Below are 17,987 nucleotides of genomic sequence, written 5' to 3' on the forward strand. Positions count from 1 at the left end.
GTTCTTTGAAAATTAGTATTTGTATCATCAAATCAAATGTCCTAACAGAGGCATTCAAGCTACTTTGATTTTTTGGACATGTTACATTCTGTTAATATTATCAATTCACTAATCATATTCCAATTTTTTTAGGAAAACATCTTTCTGAAGAAAAACAACATTCACAAGCTACTGTGTGGAAAAAGAACTCTTCTAATTACTAGTAACATTAGGAATTTTTTGTCAAAAAGCATAAAAAAAAAAACCTCTTATACTGTTCTCAGCATCTTTTTCTTTCATTGTATATTCACTGAAAAAAAGATTCTATCATACTAACTGTAAAGGAAATCTACTTGTTTCCTGAGAAATGATTTTTTAAAATTTCTAGTAATAAAAAATTGCTTTTGCATCCTTTTGACCATTCTGTATTTTTCCAGTCCACGGGCATTTTTCTGTTCTCGCACCAGTGTTTCAAATGGCATATCAAGTTTAATTTCTAAAATATGAGTCAATTTTGCATTTCTAGTAATTAGTATTCAAGATTTGGTATTTCATGTTAATGAGATTTATGATACTTTTTCAGCAATTTCATATTTATATTGAATGTTTTTCATGTTCTAAGTACCAATCAAACCAATACTTTTCTAATATTAAACATATTTATGACAATTAACCACCTTATGATTATCAGCTTTGGACAAATTTAGCATTCCTAAAAATGCTGCTATGAAGATAATGGTAAACATAATACAGAAAAACTGACCAGAAATTTTCAAAAGCTATTAAAACCATCCTATCCAATTCCTATCCAATACAAGTCACTTGCTATCAATCTCAAAAACAGTTTTAAAAACAGGTTTTTGGTATATCAGCAAATTTGGTAAATTCAGCAATTGGTCATGCAACACACCAATCATCTGGGAATTAATTTCAGGGCAAGATTTGAAAATATTTCTTTTATAGAAGCACATGATGAATTACTAGTTTAAGTTCTTTCAGAATGGGGTATATGTAAGCCCTGAGTATAAAAGGGCAGTTACACACCAGTGAGACTTGACTTTGTCTCATCAGCAGTTCTCTCTGCCCACTGTATGGATCCTGGAAACTAGGAAAAGATACACTGAAGTACTCTTACCCTAAGGGCATGGTTTTGGTATTCCTAGGCTATGTAAATTGGAAACGTAATCTTATTTTTCAGTGGAGCAGTCTCTTCAATGCCAGTTTATAACCCACTTGAAAAACCTGCAGCCAGAGTCAGAAATGGGGACTTGAAACACTATGACTCTCTTCAACAGCCTTTAGAAACATTTAAGGTACCCAAAATTCAAGTAATATCCATATGAGAAACAATGAGCTAAAATATTTCATGATAGCAAGTGAGTTATCAATGAGAAAAGCCTCTTTTACATAAAGTCACATGATCTGGAATTCTTTTTTCAAAAAAACAACGAATAGCAAAGACACCATGTCCCTATCTTAAACACAAAAAGGATTGCTCAAAGTACCACTCTATCTTGGGGGGAAAAAATTTACACTACAGTTACTTAGCAATTTAGAACAGCAAGAAAGAAAAGTGTCAACATAAGGTACCATGTTAAACATTAGCACTCAACATTTTTCCAACCATTTCATCAAATATATCTAACATGAATAACAACTTTGCCATAACTTGCCCTGATTCTTTGTAATCCAGATGGAATTAAGAAGTGAAACAGCTAAAAAAACATTAACAGCAAGATAAAGATAAAGGAGAATTCTAACAATATTCATCAAACGCCAACCATGGACAATAGAAGCTGAAAACGAAGTGCAGAGGACAGTCACTGCACAGGTAACACTGACACAGAGGACAGCTGCTCGCCAAATCATTACAATGTGTCTGCACTGAGCCTAACTCTTCAAGTAGGCAGGAAAGGAAATGTAGTTTTACAACATGGTTCCAAAATTCTCTAACACATCTTCCATCGAGAGGTAGGGTCTATATTCCCTTCCTTTGAATTTGGACAGGCTTATGATAACTTTGTATCAGAGACATTACTTTGCCAACACAGGTCTGTCTGGTCAAGGCTGTGGTTTTCCCAGTGGTCATGTATGGATGTGAGAGTTGGACTGTGAAGAAAGTTGAGCGCCAAAAAATTGATGTTTTTGAACTGCGGTGTTGGAGAAAACTCTTGAGAGTCCCTTGGACTGCAGGGAGATCCAACCAGTCCATCCTAAAGGAGATCAGTCCTGGGTGTTCATTGGAAGGACTGATGCTGAAGCTGAAACTCCAGTACTTTGGCCACCTCACGTGAAGAGTTGACTCATTGGAAAAGACCCTGATGCTGGGAGGGATTGGGGGCAGGAGGAGAATGTGTAGACAGAGGATGAGATGGCTGGATGGCATCACTGACTCAATGGACATGAGTTTGGGTAAACTCCGGGAGTTGGTAACGGACAGGGAAGCCTGGCGAGCTGCGATTCATGGGGTCACAAAGAGTCAGACACGACTGAGCGACTGAACTGAACTGACTGATGACAGCTTCGACCAATGGAACATAACTCAGGTAATAATATGTGACTCCAGAAGCTAGAAAGAAGCCGTGCACCTTTCACATACACTCTGGGGAAAACTATCCATCATGTAAGAAATCTAACAATCCTAAAAATGACACGCTGAAGGGCCACATGTGGGCACTCCCAAACGACAGCCACACCAACCGCCGGCATGAGTGAGCCACTATGGCTGTCTGGTCCAGCTGGGCCTCAGCTGATTTTGGCCCAACCAGCGACCAATATCTGACTGCAGCCAAATGAAAGACCCCAAGACACAACTGTAGAGGAATCTGTCTTCAATCTTTTACAAAAGTTTTCAAGTACAAGAACAATTTGTTTAAACATCTGTATAAAGTATCTAAAACAGAATTAAATTTGAATATTTTCTAAAATAATTCCTTTTTTCACTATTTCTTTTTTCCTTTTGGCACTAATCCTTTTTGGCACTGTCCTTAACTTCTTTTTCCAACCCAGGATGCTCCTCCTCCCTACAATATGCCTCAATCTTAAACTTCCTTCAAAATTCACCTCAATGTAGTTTCTCAGGGATACTCTCATGAATACTGAGTAATAACTGTCCCATGACCTATTTATTGCTTCCCTGGTGCCCCATGATCTATTGCTTCCCTGGTGGCTCAGATGGTAAAGTGTCTGCCTGCAATACAGGAGACCTGAGTTCGATCCCTGGGTGGGAAGATCCCCTGGAGAAGGAAAAGGCAACCCACTCCAGTACTCTTGCCTGGAAAATCCCATGGACAGAGGAGCCTGGTATGTTACAGTCCACTGGGTCGCAAAGAGTCAGACACGACGGAGCAAGTTCACTTTCCATGACCTAGGTTTTTCCCAGTGCTATTATATACAGTCTGTAATACACTTTTATTTATTTGTATAACATATCAAATTTATTCTCCAATAACTTATTGCATGTTTTATTTTCTAAACTCCTTGAGAACTGAAGGTGTCTTCCACTTCTATACTCAGTTCACAAGTGCTGTGAGGATGCAAAGAACTTCATCTTAATAAACAGAAAAGGTTCACTAGAGGGCACTCTTCACCAAAAAGTAATCTAGAAATCCAATATATTTCTTTTCACTGTTGCATCAAAATATGGATGTGAATCTCACATTCAACTTGATTAACAACTAAGTACTATGAAATCAAAATAAAAATAACATTTCCTCCTTTTCTGAATCTACTTTATCCTGTTATCTACTGCTTTAATATAATGGTTAAAAACAGAAGAACAAAAACAGACAAATGAACAGAGAAACAAGAAATAAACCCACACACCTACAATCAATTAATCTATGATAAAGGAGGCAAGAATATACAATGGAGAAAAAACAGTCTCTTTAGCAAATAGTGTTGGGAAAGCGGGACAGCCACATGTAAATCAATTAAATTAGAACAAACACTCCCTCACATCATATATAAAAATAAACTCAAAATGGTTTAAAGACCTAACTATAAGACACGATACCATAAATCTCCTAGGAGAAAACTTAGGGAAAATATTCTCACATTTAAAATGTAGCAATATTTTCTTGGATCAGCCTTTCAAGGCAAAAGAAATAAAAGTAAATGTAAACAAAAGGAACCTAATCAAACTTAAAAGCTTCTGCACAGCAAAGGAAACCATCAGCAAAATGAAAAGACAAACTATGAAATGGGAGAAAATATTCCCAAATGATGCAATAGACAAGGGGCTAATATCCAAAATAAACAACTCAATATCAAAAAAACAACCCAATCAAAAAATGGGCAAAAGACCTAAATAGGTATTTCTTCAAAGAAGAAATACAGATGGCCAATAAGAACATGAAAAAATGTACAACACTGCTAACTACTAGAGAAATGCAAATCAAAACCACAATGAAGTATCACCAGTCAGAATGTCTGTCATCAAAACGTCTACAAACAATAAATGCTGGAGAGGGTGTGAAGAAAAGGGAACCCTCTTACACTGTTGATGGGAATGTAAATTGGCAACAACCACTATGGAAAACATTATGGAGATTGCTTAAAGAACGAAAATAGAGCTACCATGTGATCTAGCAATCCCACTCTGGGCATACAGCCAGAAAAGACAGAAAACTAATTCAAACGATACACACCCCTCAATGGTCACAGCAGCATTATTTACAATAGCCAAAACATGGGAACAACCCAAGTGCCCACTAGCTGACCACTGGTTTAAGAAGACATTGTGTATATAATATATACAATGAAATATTAGCCATAAGAATGAAATATTGCCATTTCCATGGATGGACCTAGAGGTTATCATACTAAGTGAAGACAGGGAAAGACAAATAGTATATATCACTTATATGTGGAGTCTAAAAAAAAATACAAATGAATCTATATACAAAACAAACTTAAGGTTACTAAAAGGGAAAAGGAAGGGGAAGAATGATAAATTAGGAATATGGAATTGAAGATATTATATTATATTATTATATACTATTATATATAAAACAGATAGGAAACAAGGATTTACTGTATAACACAGAGAATTATATTCAATATCTGATAATAACATATAATGGAAAATAATGTGAAAATATATATATAACTAATCACTTTACTATATACCTGAAACTTAACACAATATTGGAAATCAATTATACTTGAATTTTAAAACTGTTTAATTTTAAAAATAACAGAACAGAATCATAAACACCATAAAAATTTTCTGGCAACTCCAGGTTCCTATGGGAAAGTATGGACAATCTAATGTAGGATAAACTTATAGATTACATGGTGCCTGATATATCATAGGCATTCGGATATTAAAAGAACACACAGAAATTAAAGGTCACCTTAAAGTCACTGTTTGAATTTGTAATAAATATGTAAGAATTTATATATTATATTGAAAACTGATGGGAACTTAGCACTGATTCGTAAGTTAAGATCCAAAAAAACTAAGTATCAGTCAAATATAAATGAAAATTTATTTCACTTATCTTCTCCACCAGATTTGGAAAAATCCACAAAAATACAATTTTTATGATTTTTTCATGTTAAGTGTCTTATACATGAGGATAATGCTAAAATTACTGAATGAAAAATAATCTAAAACTTCTAACAGATTTGAGTTTTTAAAACTACCTCTGAACTATACAACATAAGCATTTTATGGGAAAAAACATGTCAAGTAAAGTTAGTGTTTAAAAAAAATTAGTTTTGGAGGTCCTGGAAAAGATGTAAGTATATCCTGAAGTAAAAGAAAGAACTTTTACTGCAGAAAATATTAAAAATGAAAGACTGATGCAAATGCATTTCATTTTAACTCTGGAAGAAAGGATTCCAAAATTATGCATTTTTAAAATAAATATATTAATACATATTTTTTATAATGCATTTTTCAAAAGACACTGTGCCAAATAAATGTAATTGAGAAATAATGTGGAAGAAAAGAGAACTCCTGATACAAGGCTGATCTTAATCCCTATTATTTATCCTGACCACAAAGTCCACTTCTGCTGGTCATTTCACAGCTTAGAAGAAAAAATGGAGAGAAGAAGTTGAGAAGAGCAATTCTGTGTCCACTCAAAAGCAGAATATAAATTAACAAAATTAAAAATAATCTTTTACATTTGTACTGGTGCTTTGCAATCAACAAAACAATTTTGCATACATCATTGCATTTGATCCCAAGGACCCTAGGGAAGCAGACAGGGCAACTGGTTTTATCTCTGCCTCACAGATGAAGGAAATGAGGCTCAGAGAAACTAAAGGATTTGCTCAACAGCACGTGCCTATAAAAGGCCAGAGCCAAATATACAATCCAAGTCTTGAACTCACAAGGAGTGTTAGAGGAAGTAAAAGGAGTTCACTGCAAAAAGAATCACCATTCAGTAGATGAAATTCTTTATCTTAAATATGTCAGTAACAGATTCATTACACATTTCCAGACTTTCTTTCTTATTACTATGGCAATGCCTCTATTAATGAATTCTCTTGAAATTAAGCTCCTTTAAAATGAAGTTGGCAATACTCAAACAACAACAACACATACACACACTCTCTTCACAAACCACACAAAGAATAGTTGCCTGCGTTCACATCCAGGCATGCAAAAACAGAAAACAAAACAACAAACAAACCATTGTGCATGGATTCTATTAGGCCTGGTCTACCAAACTGAAAAGAACTAGCCCTTCTACTAAGAAAGGCTAAAAACAAACCTGACTTATGTTCTTTTTACTACAGGAATGAATGAATGAGGATAGAAATGATGAAAAAAGAGAAGGCAGAGAAAGACGGTGTCTTGTTTTTTCATCATTCAGAACTGAAAAAGGGCCAGACGAAGGTAAAAAGGTCAGTAATCTTTCTTGCATCAAGCAGTTTCCAGTCCTGGAGAGAACAAACCAGAAACTGATCTTACTAAAGCTACTGGAGGCCTGTATTTTGGAACACAGAGGAATAAGGAATCTATATCTGACTCAGTACAAGTTTAAGATAGAGGACCCTCCCTCCCTGGGTATAGTTCTAGTCACATTCCTTACTGTTTCCAATCTTAATGTAAACCTTCTTCCCCCTTTTTTAGTTAAAATTTAATTGTTTTTATATTGCAGCTTTCATTATTTGATAATCTAAGTCAGAAGGCAAAGGCTCAGAAGCCAAATAGCCTATGTTCTATATCTAGCTCACCACTTACTGAGTACCTAGGGTAAATGACCTAATCTATCTCTACCTCAATTTCTTCATCTGCAAAATGGGCACCTCATTTGCTTCTCATGAAGATTAAATGAAATAACAGAAACAAGTCTTTTAAAGAGTGGAATATAGTAAATATTCAAAAATGTTAGCTGTTACCTATTATTTGTGCATGTCTGTGTGCTTAGTCATTCAGTGGTGTGCTCAGTCATTCAGTCGAGTTTTCCAGGCGAGAATATTGGAACAGGTTGCCATTTCCTACTCCAGGGGATCTTCCTGACCCAGGGATCAAATCTGCATCCCCTGCATCTCCTTCACTGGCAGGTGGATTCTTTACCACTGAGCCATCTGAGAAGCCCTATTACCTATTATTTACTACTTGATTATTTTCACTTCCAGGAACAAAGATCCTAAGAAATTATTTTATTTCACAAAAAAATTAAGAACCACCTAAATGTGCAACAATTAGAAGATAAACAAACAGAGAAAACAAGATGAAACTTCATTATCAAATGTTTAACAAAATTCAACATTTAAAATGTTGAATATCATAACCAATAAATATTCAACAAGTAGCATGTTGTTTCTAATATTAAAAATGACTAGAGTTTTGATTATCCTTAAGCAGTAGGGAAAAAGTGATTTTTTTCTCCTATTCTATATAGTCAAGTTTTCTATAATGAAGGTTCTTGTTTTTCATTAATTTAATTCAAAAAATATTTACTGAGAGTCTATTGTACCCATGGCATTATGCTATATTACAGAGTTGGAACTAATCAGGGATGCACGACAATAATAGGCCTCACAGACTATTAGATCAGGCCTACATTTAGGACATTTATTTAAAGTATACAGGGAATTCCCTATGGTCCAGCAGTTAGGGCTCAGTACTTTTGACTGGATGGCCCAGATTCAATCCCTGGTTGGGAACTAAGATCCTGAGAGCTGTGCAACACAGCCATACAAGAAAGAAATAAAATATACATATTAAGACATACAACTAAATAACACTGTGTAGCATTTTTAAAAATCCAAGTTATAAGAATTCAGACACAGAAAATATACATACATGTGTGTGTATATATATAATTATATACCTCCATATAGAATGCAGTGCTCTGAGATGCCAAGATTTCATAAAGGAAATATGACCTAAGAAGGGAATTCAGTGATAGGCAGGAGATTGAGTAAGTGGAGAAATAAGGAGGAAAGAATTCAATCATGATAGACACAGCCAGGAAAAAAACACAGCCTTGTGAAAAAGACAAACAGTTTAACTGATACAAAGGATACCTGTTGAACATGGTGGGAATTCTATCCTAACTCTTAAGAGTAGTTATTAATTTTTATCTAGGCAGGGGTCTGAAAGTGGCAAGACTCTTCTATGATTTTAATAAAAGTTACATATCTTCTCCCTAGAAAAGTGCACAAACACAACTGCATATATCTGAAAACTACTGACCATCCACAAGGCTGGACGAGCAGTACAACCTCTTCTCATCGGACTGCACTGCACCAGAAGTGAACAACTGATCTGAGTTGCTTCAGACACATTCTTTCAGGAATTTTGAAGCAGAATTCAGAAATAGTCAGCTTATGACATATAGAAGCTGTACGTGGTCATCCTCCTCAAGGGCAAAGAGAAGCAGAGAAGGCCAGACCTCAGAGAATAAAGAAGACAGAATGAAGCATGGAGAAACAGAAAGAAATACGGTCTTCTACTTCTCTGTTTCAGTCTTTGGAGAAGTATTTCTGTGGGATACCCAGTAACTTTCTATTTTTTTTCTTTTCATTTTTTTTCTTAAGTTAATTCAAGTTGGTTTGGTACTTAAAACTAAAACAAAAAATCCTTAACTAAGACATACATGCATGCACACACCTACACAACACAACTTCTTACAATTATGAGGAGCTGACAAACCCCCTTATCTGACTAACGTATTAGAGCATGTCTTCCCAAACGAATAGGTTACAGGCATACCACAATAACAGTCATCTCAACTCTCATTCTAACTTTCTGTTTGTGCCATGATATACAAAATGCTGGGAAGCGCATTTATTTCAAAATAATTCAGAAATAAAGGCGCAGTTTAAATAAACAGACGTTTGAGGAAAAGAAAATGTCAAACAGGCCTCTAGAGTAATAATAAAAAACAATAATAATATAATGCCATCTAGCTTTTATACAACACTTTTAATTTCTTTAAAACATCCACAATATTTCATGGCCAAGTAAAGAACTCAGGATAAGTTAAATATCCTAAAATATTGTTGGGTATCTAAATCAAGTAGGTATCTTGTAGCTACAGAGTAACAGAACTAGCAACTCCAAGAGTGTATAAACATAGACATGTATAAGCAAAGAATTCAACTTCTTTCACCAAAGAAAGCTAAAAAAGATTTCTTGTTCACAAAATATTCACTCTTTTCCCATTAAATATTTTATCTAGTTTGCTACATGTGCTCTTAGAGAACACTTTAGTAAATAACGTCCAGGTGTTTCCTTTAATTCAGTTGAAAGTATTCTGTCAAACAATATTTTAATGACAGAGTTGACATACCCTAATTTTTTTAAAAAAAGGATACACTCATATCTTAAAGGATCATACAACCAATCAAAGCATCAAGATCAAGCACAGGCAAAAAAATAAAGATGATTTTCTCTATTTTTGATGTTATATTTTACTTGCCTTGTTTCCCTCTATGTGCAATTTCTCAAACTTGCTCTCACTAATAGTATCCTGTTTCCATGCATAGGAAAGGGCCTAGTGCATTCTGTTCGTTAACATTACTTCCTATAACTAGGACTGACATCTGTAATACTGACATTAACACTCACTGAAATTCTGGTTAACAACACAGCACAACGATGATCGTTAATGGACATCCTCTATGGTGAAATCTGAATTGATAATCAGCTAACACAGATTTGCAATAGACTTCCTCCTTCCTGTTTTTACACTCCTGACCAAGATGTCTCTTCCTGTTGACTTTTGTGCTACTTGGTAAAAAGCTAAAGATGAGAAATGGAAAACACATATTACATATAAATTAAATTTCTCCTCTAGGGTAACAAATTGAATTGCTAAGTAAACTTTAATTCAAAAAGTTTAAACAATTAAGCAGATTAATGTATGCAGAGGTGGACTATTTCCCTAGAAAAATTTAGAAAGTTCAACAAAAATATCAAACCGTCTATAGCAGATCTAAAGTGCAGTTTGCCTAATAACCTAAGATCTCTCATCTATATGTGCTACCAAAGTCCTTTACAGCAGTTTTAATCTATAATTAAGGAGAAATTCACTTAAGATTGACTTGTCAGCAAAACAGCCAAAAACAAAACAAAAACCACCATTCATCATGGAAAACAAAATAGAAAATAAATTGAGCTTTATACTTATAACCTGTATACTCTATGCTAAAAACTACAGTTCAAGATATAGATATAGTATATATTATACCCAATACATAATACTCAAAACTTTAGCAACAAACGTTCATAAAACAGGACCTCTAAGAGATGTAAGAAGTGAGAGTAACAAATTAATAAAATGGGACAGTAACACATCTCTCTCAGTTCAAGAAAGAAACAAGATATAACCGACTTATTTAATAAAGAGTCTGTGTAAAACTGAGAACTCAAATATAAAAAAGGATATGCTTTATTTTTAAGAGTACATGAAACACTCATGAAAACTAACCATATATTAAGCCACAAATAGTAAAACCTCAATGAATTCCAGAGAATAGGATTAGTGAAAATAGATTTACCTAACTGTAGTGAAATAAAATTAAAAAATAAAAGCCATTTTCTTAAAATAAAAAAGACTTCACATTTGGAAATTTTTAAAAAACATACTATTAAAAAAGCGGTTGGATAAAACTGAAAATATAAAAATAAAGCAGAATTTCTTTAAAATAGCAATGAGGAAAAAATATCAGAATATATAAGATAAAGCTAGATCAGTCACCAGAGAAAAATTAATAGCATCAAATAATTGTCTCAATAAAACAAAATAAATGAATTAAGTACAAAACACAAAAAGCTAGAAAAAGAATAAAATAAGCCAGAAGAAATAAATCATCACATATAAAGGCAGAAAGGAATGAGTTAGAAAATAAACTACTGATTGAATAAATCCTGAGACTTTTTTTTTTTAAAGTCAAAACAGATCAACTACTAACAAACCTAATCAAGGAAAAAATGAGTGAAATCACAAATACTGTATTCTAAATCAGAACTGACAAGGGGGATAAAACAAGCCATCAAAAACTGAAGGAAATTTTAACATGAGACTACATTACACAACTCCATTCAAATAAATTTGAAGAAATGGATAATTCAAAAGAATACAACTTATTGACTCTCTAAACAGAAAGTGTAACACAAACCAACTGTAACAGAAAAAATAGAGAAATGAGTTAAGATGCTCATACAAGAAAAAAAAGAGGCACCAGACTCAGTTGATTTCATCAGGTAATTTCTAACAAACCTTTAAAGGTTAAATAATAATCAATGATAATTATACTATTCTAAAGCACAGAAAAAGAAAGAAAACTTCTAATTTTATTTAATGAGATGAGCACAACATTGATTCAATGATGTGAGGAAAACCACACCAAAAAAACTAGACCATCTCACTTATGAATATCAGTGCCAAAAAAAAAAAAAATCCTGAAAAGCATATGCACAAACAGAATTCAACGGCACACTAAAAGAGCAATTCACTATGACACAAATGTGATTTATTCTATAAAGACAGGACTATTTCAAAAGCAGGAAATGCCTTAATAAATTCAAGCATATTAATGTTATAATGGTATACAGCACATGAATAAACATGTCGACAATGAACAGGATTAAAAAAATCTGAGATAGACCAACCACATATAAAAATTCAGTAAATGATAACAGCAGCATCTGAAATCAATGTGAAAAAGATATACTTTTCAATAAGAAGTGTTAAGATAGCTAGCTGGTTTGCCATATTAAAAAAAAAGAAAAAAGCACATAATAGTCCAGGAAAATTCAAAAAGGATCAGAAATGTGAAAGTAAAAAATAAAACCATACAATTACCAAAAGAAAACATGAATGGATTTCCCTATAACCTAGTAGCATGGAAAAGTTTCAAGCAAAAAGGAAAGATTGATGAATTTTATTTTCATAAAAACTTTTGCATGGCAAAAAAAACACATCAGCGTAGTAAAAGAGAAAATTTTTAAAAAATTTCCAACTAGTGGCAAGAATTACAAAATATTTTGAATAATTTTGAAAATTTTGAAATATTTTGAATAACAGAAAACAATCACTGAATGTTCCATCCAGCACACCCTTCTAGATTATCTGTGGCTTTCATTGTCTTTGAACTATTTTACATTTCTGTAAATTGCTGGAAACTGATAGTGATGCAAGTTACTCTTGCCCATAGAAATGTAACACACTTTTATCAGTGGAATGCAACTGATTATTGCCCTGCAGATACTGACCAATTATATGCCTATTGATATATCTATTTCAGCATTCTCATAGGCCAATATCATTTTTTTGCCATTGCCTTTGAAACAGTTGTAACATATTATTGGTTCCCTCATTATTTAATAAGTTAAAGAGAATCTTTGGAATGCATTAATTTACTATCTGTATGACTTCCCTGGTGGCTCAGCCAGTAAAGCGTCTGCCTACAATGCAGGAGACCCGGGTTCAATCCCTGGATTGGGAAGATCTCCTGGAGAAGGAAATGGCAACCCACTCCAGTATTCTTGCCTGGAAAATCCCATAGATAGAGGAGCCTGGTAGGCTACAGTCCATGGGGTCCGCAAAGAGTCAGACATGACTGAACGACTGACTTCACTTTCTTTCTTTCACTATCTGCATGCAGGGCATAATTTTATCATTTTTAAAAATTATCTTCTAATAGTTCTGGAGGTTTCATCAAAATTCCCAGTGGATTCACCTGGCAGAAACAGGAAACTGCATTGCCAGAGATCTTCACCTCCACTTGAGGGGTTTTTTTTTTTTTTTGGTTCCACAACCAGGGATCGATTTTGCAGTGAAAGTGAATTTTGCAGAATTCTACTGTGTGGATCACAATAAACTGTGGAAAATTCTGAAAGAGATGGGAATACCAGACCACCTGACCTGCCTCTTGAGAAACCTATATGCAGGTCAGGAAGCAAAAATTAGAACTGGACATGGAACAGACTAGTTCCAAATAGGAAAAGGAGTACGTCAAGGCTGTATATTGTCACCCTGCTTGTTTAACTTACACGCAGAGTACATCATGAGAAACGCTGGGCTGGAAGAAGCACAAGCTGGAATCAAGATTGCCGGGAGAAATAGCAATAACCTCAGATGACTCCACCTTTATGGCAGAAAGTGAAGAGGAACTAAAAAGCCTCTTGATGAAAGTGAAAGAGGAGAGTGAAAGACTTGGCTTAAAGCTCAACATTCAGAAAACGAAGATCATGGGATCCGGTCCCATCACTTCATGGCAAATAGAGGGGGAAACAGTGGAAACAGTGTTAAGACTTTATTTTTCTGGGCTCCAAAATCACTGCAGATGGTGACTGCAGCCATGAAATTAAAAGACGCTTACTCCTTGGAAGGAAAATTATGACCAACCTAGATAGCATATTAAAAAGCAGAGACATTACTTTGTCAACAAAGGGCCATCTAGTCAAGGCTATGGTTTTTCCAGTGGTCATGTATGGATGTGAGAGTTGGACTGTGAAGAAAGCTGAGTGCCGAAAAATGGATGCTTTTGAACTGTGGTGTTGGAGAAGACTCTTGAGAGTCCCTTGTACTACAAGGAGATCCAACCAGTCCATCCTAAAGGAGATCAGTCCTGGGTGTTCATTGGAAGGACTGAGGCTGAAGCTGAAAATCCAATACTTTGTCCACCTCATGCAAAGAGTTGACTCATTGGAAAAGACCCTGATGCTGGGAGGGATTGGGGGCAGGAGGAGAAAGGGACAACAGAGGATGAGATGGCTGGATGGCATCACCGACTCGATGAATATGAGTTTGAGTAAACTCCGGGAGTTGGTGATGGACAGGGAGGCCTGGTGTGCCGTGATTCATGGGGTCGCAAAGAGTCGGACACAACTGAGCGACTGAACTGAACTGAGGCCACCAGGGAACTCTTCCTTTTTCTTTTTGCTACTACTGCTGCTAAGTCACTTCAGTCATGTCCGACTCTGTGCGACCCCATCCCTGGGATTCTCCAGGCAAGAACACTGGAGTGGGTTGCTATCCTTCTCCAGTGCATAAAAGTGAAAAGTGAAAGTGAAGTCGCTCAGTCATGTCCAACTCTTGGCTGCGCTGGGTCTTGGTTGCAGAACTCGGGCTCTTTGTTGCCCCATGGCACAAGGGATCATTGAACTGGCATCCCCTGCATTGCAAAGCAGATTCATAACCACCAGACCTCCAGGGAAGTCCCCCTGCTTTAGTTTTTAAAGGTCTCCTAGGAGGAAAACACAAGTGGCAACATACATTTAACTTGACTGACTCCCTGTTTATCTGAGTTTGGTCTCATTTTCCTCTCTACAGACCATGGCATCGGGTCCCATCAATTCATGGCAAAGAGAAGAGGAAAAAGTATGAAGCGTTGACAGATACTATTTTCTTGGGCTCCAAAATCACTGCGGACAGAGACTGCAGCCATGAAATTAAAAGACTCTTGCTCCCTGGAAGGAAAGCTATGATAAATCTATGTTTTTGTTTAGTCGCTAAGTCATGTGCAACTCTTCAAGTTCCCATAGACTGTAGCCTGCTAGGCCCTTCTGTCCATGGGATTTCCCAGGCTCAAACCCACATCTCTTGCTTGGGAGGTGGAGTCTTTCCACTGAGACCCCAGGGAAGGCCATGACAAACCTAGACAGCATATATTAAAAAGCAGAGACATCACTTTGCCAACAAAGTTCTGTACTACGAGTCAAAGCTGCTATTTTTCTAGTAGTTACGTACAGATATGAGAGTTGGACCATAAAGAAGGCTGAGTGCCAAAGAATTGATACTTTTGCACTGTGGTGCTGGAGAAGACTCTTGAGAGTCCCTTGGACTGCAAGCATATCCAATCAGTCCATCCTAAAGGAAATCAACCCTGAATATTCATTGGAAGGACTGATGCTGAAGCTCCAATACTTCAGCCACCTGATGCGAAGAGCCAACTCATAAGAAAAGACCCTGATGCTAGGGAAAATTGAAGGCAGGAAAAGAAGGGGGATGACAGAGGATGAGATGGTTGGATGGTATCACTGACTCAACAGACATGAGTTTGAGCAGCCTCTGGGAGATGGTGGACAGGGAAGCCTGGTGTGCTGCAATCCATGACTGGGCGAATGAACAACAACAACGCTGAATGGGAGGATTATTCAAACTACTTTAGGGAAGGGGTGGAGATTTGCAGGAGCTGGGCCACCACACACCTTTTGGTCTTTTGATGGTGCCTTAGAACTGTCATGGCGCCCCTGGGTGTGTCATTTAGCTTGCTAATTGAGGATCAAGGTCTAGTCAAAAGTGACATGTCTGCCATCTTGGACCCGTTTGATTCTAATCAGTTTATGTTATATCCTTGGGCTATGTCACTCTTTCAAAAGCTGTATCCTGCCTCCTTCCCTCCTACTTCAAAACTATGACCAAAGAAAACAAAAAGTGACTTTTGACTGTGTGGCCACAATATTCTTTAGACTCCAAAGAAAATAAGTTGAAAGTTTTTGGAAACTGACTAAGAGAAAATGCTTTTCTCCCCCTATGCTTCGAGACCATGGCTCTCAGGGTCACTTATCTAGACCATCTCTAATTCCTGAAATTGAGGAGGGGGGAAAAAAAATAGGAAAAGAAGCCTTTAAAAATTTTTACTTATTCCAACTGTTATTATAAACTAGTGAGTTTTATATTGTGATTACTGACTCTTGACTAAGTCTGGGAAATGAAGCCATGAGATTTCATAATGTGTCTGTTTGGGTGATAGTAGTTTAGTCTCTAAGTTGTGTCCAACTCTTGTGACCCCATGGACTGTAGCCTGCTGGGTTCTTCTGTCTATGGGATTTTCCAGGCAAGAATACTGGAGTAGGTTGCCATTTTCTTCTCAGAGGGATCTTCCCAACCCAGGGATCAAACCCAAGTCTCCCGCATTGCAGGTGATCTCTTGCACTGCAAGCGGATTCTTTACAAACTGAGCCACCAGGGAAGCCTGGTGTCTGTTTGGATATATGTATGTCTCAGAATGTGTCTTTGCCTTTGGACACTGTGGCATTTACATTAATTTGTAAAATAGCTCTATTTAATTGGCTTAAAGAAAAGCAGGCACTTAAAAATAACACAATTCTAAATGCAAGAGACACTGAGCATATATATATGGTTTAATGTTGCTTGTTGATGTATGTGCATCAGTACTTTTGACCAGCTGTGGGAAGTCACTTCTGTTGTGTCTAACTCTCTGTGACCCTCTGGACTGTAGCCCACCAGGCTCCTCTGTCCATGGGATTCTCCAGGCAAGAATACTGGCATGGGTTGCAATGCCCTCCTCCACGGGATCTTCCCAACCCAGGGATAAACCCAAGTCTTGCTTGGCAGGCAGGTTCTTTACCACTACAGAGCTCACATGAACAAAACCAGGGAATCCTTCCCTATTGCCTCAGGCTCTGCCTGTGGCACAATGTTAATTGAGATTCTGCCTTTTGGACTAGCCTTGTTATGGGTAAGCTCTATTTCATCTTGTGGGCTTCACTGGTGGCTCAGCCAGTAAAGAATCCACCTGCAATGTGGGAGAACTGGGTTCGATCCCTGGGTTGGGAAGATCCCGTGGAGAAGGGAAAGGCTACCCACTGCAGTATTATGGCCTGGAGAATTCCATGGACTCTACAGTCCACGGGGTTACAGAGATTCAGACACAGTGAGCAACTTTCACTTTCATCTTGTAGCCAGAAGAAAGAATGGCTTTATTACTTTGCCAGGCAAAGGGGGAACACAGCACCTCAAGAACTGTGCCCTCCTCCCTGGTAAATAGAGAGAGGTTATATAATCAGTCAGTTTACCAAGAAGAACCACAGAAAATGTGAAGAGTCCACCGGTGATCAGAACAAACCTCAGAGACTGGCCTGAAAAACTAACACTGCAAACACATATTTGTACATCATGTTTACAGCAGCATTCACAACAGGCAAAAGTTGGAAGCAATCTAAGCAAACAAATAATGGATCAACAAAAAGTAGTATATACATACAATGAAACACTATCCAGCCTCGAAAAGGAAGGAAATTCTGACACAGCTACAACATGCATGCACGGACCTTGATGACATAATGTTAAGTGAGACAAGCCAGTCACAAAAGGACAATTATATGATTCCACATATATGAGGCATCTAAAGCAATCATATTCTAGAAAGTATGCTGGTAGTTACAAGGGGCTGGTAGGAAGGGACAATGGGGAGTCACCATTTAAACATGTACAGTTGCAGTTTGGAAAGATGAAAAAGTTCTGGAGATGGATGGTGGTGAAGGTTGCAGAGCAATGTGAATGTACTTTATGACATGAATTGTACATTTAAAAAGATAAATTTTACGTTACATATATTTTACCACAATTTTTAAGTAACATTTAAAAGTCAAGACTGGGGAGATCAGGGGATTTAATCCACTAGAAAAATCATTAAGAAACTCTCCAGGCCAGAATACTGGAGTGAGTAGCCTTTCCCTTCTCCAGGGGATCTTCCCAATCCAGGGATCGAACCCAGGTCTCCCTCATTGCAGGCGGATTCTTTACCAGCTGAGCCACAAGGGAAGCTCATGAAATAGAAAGATA

At 36.6% G+C, this 17,987-nt stretch overlaps 1 protein-coding gene across 9 annotated transcripts in view; it reads right to left on the bottom strand.

Annotated features, from left to right (window-relative positions):
• EXOC6 (exocyst complex component 6) overlaps positions 1 to 17,987 on the bottom strand; it is a 193,942-nt gene that overhangs the window by 150,031 nt on the left and 25,924 nt on the right. The window contains exon 1 of one of the 9 annotated variants that reach the window (XM_043475982.1): positions 9,870 to 10,220. The exons of the other annotated variants lie outside the window; for them this stretch is intronic. The gene's annotated coding sequence lies outside the window, so the exon portion shown is untranslated. Of the gene's footprint in view, positions 1 to 9,869; positions 10,221 to 17,987 lie in introns of those variants that run through there. 9 annotated transcript variants of the gene reach the window in all.

Source organism: Cervus canadensis, chromosome 8 (assembly GCF_019320065.1).
Source record: "Cervus canadensis isolate Bull #8, Minnesota chromosome 8, ASM1932006v1, whole genome shotgun sequence".
NCBI lineage: Eukaryota > Metazoa > Chordata > Mammalia > Artiodactyla > Cervidae > Cervus > Cervus canadensis.